An 8,030-nucleotide genomic window follows, 5' to 3' on the forward strand; every position below is an offset into this window, starting at 1 on the left:
CCCTAGGTGGAAGGAGGGGAGGGCATCTTCCCAGTTTTGTCTTGGACTGCCAGCTGGGAACATATCCAAATCACCAGGGGCTACAAATTTTCAGGAGATGTCCCCCATGCACACATACGTACACGCAGGCACTGTATATATTGTGTATATTGAGACAGTGAATAAAATAAATATAGAGGTACACAGACAAAGCCAGAACCGGAGAAATACCTATTTTATATGTGTATGTATGTGTATGCATATGTATATGCGTACACACACACACACACACACACACACACACATATATATGTATTTATGGATGTATGTATTTCTCCTGTTCTTTGGATCTGTCTTTATTTGTGTGAAAAGTATTTTCTCATTGTTTTTACATTGTATATGGCTTGGTCATGGCAGGAAGACTCCCAAGCGTTTTATATTATTTGCAGTTATTTTAAATGGAATTTTTCTTTCTGTTTCTTCCTGCTGGGTCTTGTTGGTGGCATATCAAAATGTTGATGATTTATGTGGGTTTATTTTGTATCTTGTAACTTTGCTAAAGTTGTTAATTATTTTTACTAGATTTTTAAAAATGTGATTCTCTAGGGTGCTCTAAGTGTACCATATATCATTTGCAAAGAGGTGTAGTTTTATCTCCTCATTGCCTATTTTTTATTTGTCCAATTCCTTTTTCTTGTCTTCTGTCTATAGTTAGGGTTTTCTAGTACAATATGGAATAATTGTGGTGATAATGGACATCCTCGCTTCATGCCTTGTGTTATTCAGTTTGTTCTCATCACAGTAATTCTTGGCTCTTTGTTTGAAAAATATACTACTTTTCATTTTAAAAAAGGGTTATGTTGATTCCTATGCTTTCTAGTATTTTTAATAGGATAGGTGTTGCATTTTGTCAAAACTTTTTCTGCCTTTATTGATATAATTATAAAATTTTATTGATTTTGTTATTGATATGGTCAATTATGCTGATAAGTTTTCCTAGCACTGCAACAGCCCTGAATTCTTAGCATAAAGCTCACTTTTCATAGTGCATGATCTTTGTGATATATTCTTGTAATCTCCTTCCTATGATTTCATTTTAAATGTTTTGTTGCTTTTCATTAAGGAAATTGGTCTGCAATTTTCTTTCTCTGTTTTTGCTCTCACTTGTATCAAAACTTTTATTCTAAAAGTACTTTGGTAAAACTCCTTTGTTTATCTTTTCAAACAGTTCATAAAATATTGGGATGAATTGTTCCTTAAATGTTTGGTAGAATTCACATATACATCCCTCTGGTCCTTGGGATTTTGCCTTAGGGAACTAATCCTTTTAAAGATGGGGTTAAGTATTCTTTTTCCTCTTCTGTTAACATGAGCAATTTATATTTTTGTGAATTCATCCATTTCACTTAGATTTTCAGTTTAGCTGCCACATATGATTGTGCAAAATACTTCCTTATAATTAATTTCATCTTCAGTGGTTATACATCTGCCCTATTCATTTTTGAGACTGGTAATTTGGTTTTCTTCTTTATTTTATAATCAAATAACCAATGGCTTATCTATTTTGTTTTTTTTCCATGAAACCAACTCCTAGTTTGATTTATTAGTTTAATTAAAAAAACAATGTTATTACTCTCACCTTTGATTTTCAGGATTTCAATTTTGATATTTAAAGAATTTTAATGTTGACTTTTTCTATTTTTCCATGACTGCAAGGTAATGTGATTTGGGGAGAGGCATGGCTACTACTTTCCTGGTCTGTGCTCTGGTTCTTACCCAAGAAGAAACCCTTATTCCCTTGGAGCTACAAGTATTTAAGCCTCTCAAGGTCCCTGTTCATTTGTGACTGAAAATGATAGTGCTCCTCAGAGTCCCTACTCCTTCTTGCCTGAAAGTGCACCTCTCTGCCTTTAAACTGTGACCCAGAAGTTTTAATAAGTAATGGAGTTGCCAAACAGCAACTAGTCCTACATGCAGTGCTAGCACAGGGATCCCCTCTAGTCTCTTTCTGATCAATTGCCAGGTCCCCTTACTGTCTCTGGCTTCAGAGCTCCAAAAGTGTCTGTTGCTTCTGCTGTCACCACCTAATCCCACCTATGTCATTTCATCCACAGGGGCTCCAGGCCAGCCTCTACCCCTGTGTTACAGATCTCTTCTTCTAACCTCTTAAGTTGTTTTAGGCTAAAAGAATATCTCACCTTGACCTTTTGTTGGCTCTGCCACTCTATAATTCCATTTAAGCCATTACTTTAAAGTTGTTTGGAGGGGAATGTTGAGAGAGCTTGGCTTGTCATCTAGCTAATGACTTCTTGAATTGTATCAGTGATCATTTGGCCCTACATGAAGTACAGGAAGCAACAAAGAGAAATGGCTGCTCCCATACCTTGAATGCTCTCACTCTTCATCTCTACCTCTTGGCTTCCCTAGCATCCTTCACATCCCAGATAAAAATCTCAACTTCTACAGAAAGCTTTCCTTGATTCCCTCCTAATTATTGCAATTCTCCCACTAAGAGACTCTTGGGTTTAGAGTGCTGAGTTGTTTTCTTCATGGTCTCATATCCTTAAACCACACCTATACATTTTTGTGACTTCAATAAATCAATATGAGCCAATTATCATACATTTGCTGTATGTTTGAAACCCCAGAATATGGTTAGTTTTAATTTAAAAGTAAAGGGAAAATGAAATGTAACTGTTAGGGAAACATGAAAAATTAATAATATTCAAGCCCTAAACTGTGGCTAGTAAAATGTTACTATTTGAGGTAAAATTTGGGGGGACTATAATTTACTATGATCCAAAAAATTCCAAAGGACTCATGATGAAAAATTCTATCCATATCCAGAGAAAGAACTGATGGAGTCTAAATGCAGATTGAAGCCTACTATTTTTAATTTTATTATTTTATGGTTAATTTCCTTTAGATCTATATCTTCTTTCACAATATGACTAACACAGAAGTATGTTTTGCATGATTGGACATGTACAAACTATATCTAATTGCTTGACATCTGAGAGAAGGGGGAAGTGAGAGAGGGAGAAAATTTGCAACTCAAAAAAATTTTAAATGAATGCTTAAAATTATCTTTACATTTAATTGGGAAGAAGCAAAATATTACTTTTTTTTTTGGTGAGGCAATTGGGGTTAAGTGACTTGCCCAGGGTCACACAGCTAGTAAGTGTCAAGTGTCTGAGGTTGCATTTGAACTCAGGTCCTCCTGAATCCAGGGCTGGTGCTTTATCCACTGCGCCACCTAGCTGCCCCCAAAATATTACTTTTTTTAAGTGCTCTAAATAACTATTGATTAGAGTCATGCTGATGAAAAAATCTCTGAGGTACCACCTCACAATGATCAGATTGGGTATATGATAGGAAAGGAAAATGTCAAATGTTGGAAGAGATGTGAAAAATAGGGGTACTAATGCACTTTTGGTGGAGTTGTGCACTAATCTAACCATTTTGGAGAATAATTTGAAACTATACCCAAAGGGCTATCAAACTGTGCATACCCTTTGACCCAGCAATATCACTATTAGATGTATACCCCAAAGGGATCAAAGAAAAGGACATATAGGTAAAAATACTTAAAACAGCTCTTTTTGTGGTGGCAAAGTATTGGAAATCAAGGGGATTCGCATCAACTGGGAAATGGTTGAACAAGCTGTCTTATTATGCTGTAAGAAATAAGGTGCATGACGCTTTCAGGAAAACCTGGATGCAATGTGAAGTGAGCAGAACCAAGAAAACATTGTAGACAGTAACAGCAACATTGTATGATGATCAACTGTGAATGACTTAGCTATTCTCAGCAATACAATGATCCAAGACAACTCTTAAGGACTTATGATAAAAAATGCTATCCACTTCCAGAGATAGAACTCTGAATGCAAATTGAAGTATACTTGTTTTTAATTTTTTAAATTATTTTTGAGTTTGGGGTCTGAATTTTCTCTTTCAACATACCTAATATGGAAATATTTTGCATCATGTACATGCATAATCCAGATACAATTATTTGCCTTCTAAAAGGAGGGAGAGGAAGAGGATTTGAACCTCCAAATATTTCTGTCCCTCTAGCTACAGTGCCACCTACTTCCCTCTACGGAGTGTCTGCAGAAGGTAAGGTCAATGATCCAGTTTAACTATAACATCTTGTTTTCTGAAATGAGAGGATTAAATAACTTCTAACCACTTAATATTTCTCTTTTCTCCCCCTTCTTATTGCACTTCTAATCTCCAACCACATGAGTTTCGGTTAATGGTGACAACTTTTGATAAATAACAAGCATTTATGAAGCATTTACCATTCACCAGGCACTGTTTTTAGCTTTGTGGATACAAAGAAAGGCACAAAGACAGCTCCTGCCCTCAAGGAATTAATAGTCTATAAGAGGAGAGAACATGAGGTAATGGGATAAACAATGTATATACCAGAGAAATAGGATGGAATTTTAGAGGGAAGGTACTAACAGTGGGGGAGGAAGGGAGTCTGGAAATGCCTCTAGGAGGTGAATATTGATCTGATACTTAAGGGAAGCCAGGAAAGCTGGGAGGCACAGGTAAAGAGGGAAAATACTCCAGAGATGTTGGACAGCCAGTAGAAAAGCTTGGATTGGGGATGTAATTCACTTGGATTAGTGAAGTAGACTGAGCAAGAAATAACAAGAAGGCTAGTGTCCCTGAATTGCTGAGTATGTGGAGAGGAGTAACATTAAAGAAGTCTGCCAAGGTAGGAAGGTGCCTCATTGTAAAATGGTTTGCCTTGATTAAATAATTGGGACTTAACAATTAGCAGACTTTTAAAATATTATTTCTATTTATTTCATTAAATATTTCCCAATTAAATAAAAATGTTTAGAAATTATTTTTTAAAAATTGAGTTCCAAATTCCTTCCCTCCCTTCCACCTCTCCTCCCTCATTGATCAGGAAAGCTCTCATTCTACAATATCCATGTCGCACAATAAAATACAAACAAAATAAATCAATAAAAATAATCATAGTAAAAAACAGAAGTATCCTTCCATCTGTATTCCCAGTTCATCAGCTCTCTCTCTCTCTCTCTCTCTGGATGTAGGTAGCATTTTTCATTGTGGGCCCTCTGGAACTGTCTTGGATCATTGTTTTGATCAGAGTAACTAAATCTTTCACAGTTGATCACCATACAATATTGCTGCCACTGTATACAATGTTCTCCTGGTTCTGCTCACTTCACATTGTGTGAGTTCATATAAGACTCAGATTTTTTGGAACCTATGCTACTTGTCCTTTATTATAGCACAATAGTTTTCTATCCCAATCATATACCACTACTTGTTCAGCCATTCCCCAATTGATGGGCATCCCTCAGTTTCCAATTCTTTATCCACCACAAAAAGAGCTTCCATACATATTTTTATACAAATAGGTTTCTTTCTCCTTTCTTTATCTCCTTGGGTTACAGAATTAACAGCTATATTCCTGGAATATAGTACGCAATTTTTGTGAAGCTGCTACATACAGCTAAGAAAAAGGTATACAGGTAGTTTTCAGTCTTCATAGGAGGACCATTTCACAAACCTCTATATAAAATATATTTTTTTTAGTGAGGCAATTGGGGTTAAGTGACTTGCCCAGGGTCACACAGCTATTTGAACTCAGGTACTCCTGACTCCAGGATTGGTGCTCTATCCACTGCACCACCTAGCTGCCCCTATAAAATAATTTTTATGTAATGTGAACTTACCCATGGATGTGGCAGGACAGAGACAAGAAGGGGATGCACCCCATGAGGGAGGGGACTGCACATGATTCCAGGAAGAAAAGGAAGAGGACCACATGCCTGGTGGGGTCAGCCACATGAGAGCCTGGCTAGAACTGAAAGGAAGAACACTGGCACACAGATATATAGAGGCCAGACATGAAATATTCAGGAGAGGACAGGTGACCATCCATGGACCAGGGACAGACACAGAGTGCCCCAACTTGAATGTACAAAATACCAAAACACAGAGACCAAACTCTTGGGTGGGTGGGTGGCCTCAAACTAAGGTCTCCTCTCAGCACTGGAGGTCTCAAGCTAAGCCCCGATCCAGCAGTGGTGGTGGCTGTCTCTCTGCAGGTCCATTCTTATTTCACTCTGAAGAATTTTTAAAGTTTTTTTTTTCTGTTTTTGTTTTTGTTTGTTTTTTTTGGGGGGGGGAGGGGGAGGAGGCCACAGAGCACCAAGCCAAGGGGCAGGAGCAGAAAGAGATGGCAGTACTATATGGTAAAGTTAACATAGGGTTGGGGGGTTTTTTTGGAATGCAAATTTCTTTCAGAATTCCTTACATAAAGTCCAATTTACATAATGTGAATTTACAAAAAGCAATATCTGTCTATGCTCCTTGGCATTCCCATTCAGTTTTCCCAAAGTCCCTCATACCTAAGTTTTCTAAAATTCTATTAATCTTGATTTCTTTTATTTATTTTATAAGGAGGAAAAGTTGAAGTCCCGCACTACCATAGTTTTACTATTTCCTCCTGTAATTCATTTAACTTTACCTTTAAGAATTTGAATGCAATGCTATTTCCCACATATATGTTTCCTATTGATAATACTTTCATTGTCTATGATTCTTTTGAACAAGATGTAGTTTGCCTGCTTACCCCTTTTAAATAGGGCTATTTTTGCTTTTGTTCTTTCTGAAATCATGATTGCTACCCTTGCATTTTTTACTTCAGCTGAGGTATAACAGTTTTTATTTTAACCCCCTATTTTAACTCTGTGCCTTTCTTTTTGTTTCAAGTGTGTTTCTTGTAAAAAAGAAAGAAAGAAAGAAAGGCAGGAAGGAAGGAAGAAAAAGAAAAAGATATTATTGGATTTTGATTTCTAATCTATTTTCCTACTCACTTTAATTTTGATTGAGTCCATCCCATTCATACAATTATGATTACTAACTATATATTTCCCTCCATCCTATTTTCTTCTGTTTCTCCTCTCTCTTTATCCTGTCCCTTTCCTAATGCCTGTGTTGCATATAACCACTGGTTTCTTTTATCTGCCCACCCCTTTGTCATTACCTTTTCTTTCTCTTATCCCTTCTCCTACTTACCTGTAGGGCAAGATAGATTTTTATGACTAATTGAGTGTGTGTGTACACACACACACACACACACACATATACTCAATTGGTCATATAATATATATTAAATAAATATATATGTATGTATGTGTGTATATATATATATATATTTGTGTGTGTGTGTGTATGTTGATTCTCCCTTTTTGAACCAATTTAGATGTAAGTGAGGTACAAGTATTGGCTGCCCACTACCACCACCCTTTTCCACTCCACTGTAAAAGCTCTTCCTTGCACACCTATTTTATGTGAGAGAATTTTCCCTATTCTTCTTCTGACTTCTACTTTCTTTCAGGGCATCCATATTTCTTACCTATCCATTTATTTTACTTCATCCCCACTTAAATGGCTTACTCCCAAACCCTATTTCTATGTAGAATCTTTCTAACTGCTCTAATCATGATAAAATTCTTAGAAGATATGTTTCCCTTATAGAAAAGTACACAGTTTAACCTTATTGAGTTGTTTATGATTTCTCTTTCATATTTACTTTTTAATGCTTCTTTTTTTATTTTATTTTTTGCAGGGCAATGAGGGTTAAGTGACTTGCCCAGGTTCCCACAGCTAGTAAGTGTCAAGTGTCTGAGGCCAGATTTGAACTCAGGTCCTCCTGAATCCAGGGCCGGTGCTTTATCCACTGCCCCACCTAGCTGCCCCTTAATGCTTCTTTTGAGTCTTGGATTTGAAAGTCACATTTTCTATTCAGCTCTGGTCTTTCATCAGGAATACTCCAAAAGCCTCTGTTTCATTAAATATCCATTTTCCCCCTTCATGTGCAAGCCTGTAACTAGAATGTTCTCAGAGCATTTGTCTCCAGTCCATAGAGAGGACGCCTGTAGTAACTGGAATGTTCCTAGAGAGAGTATCTCCTGGCACAAGTATCTTTTCCTCTGTGTACTATATAGTTATGTTGACTTTTTTCCTTCCTAAAACAAAAAATACCATTTTTC

Source organism: Dromiciops gliroides, chromosome X, assembly GCF_019393635.1.
Source record: "Dromiciops gliroides isolate mDroGli1 chromosome X, mDroGli1.pri, whole genome shotgun sequence".
Taxonomy (NCBI): domain Eukaryota; kingdom Metazoa; phylum Chordata; class Mammalia; order Microbiotheria; family Microbiotheriidae; genus Dromiciops; species Dromiciops gliroides.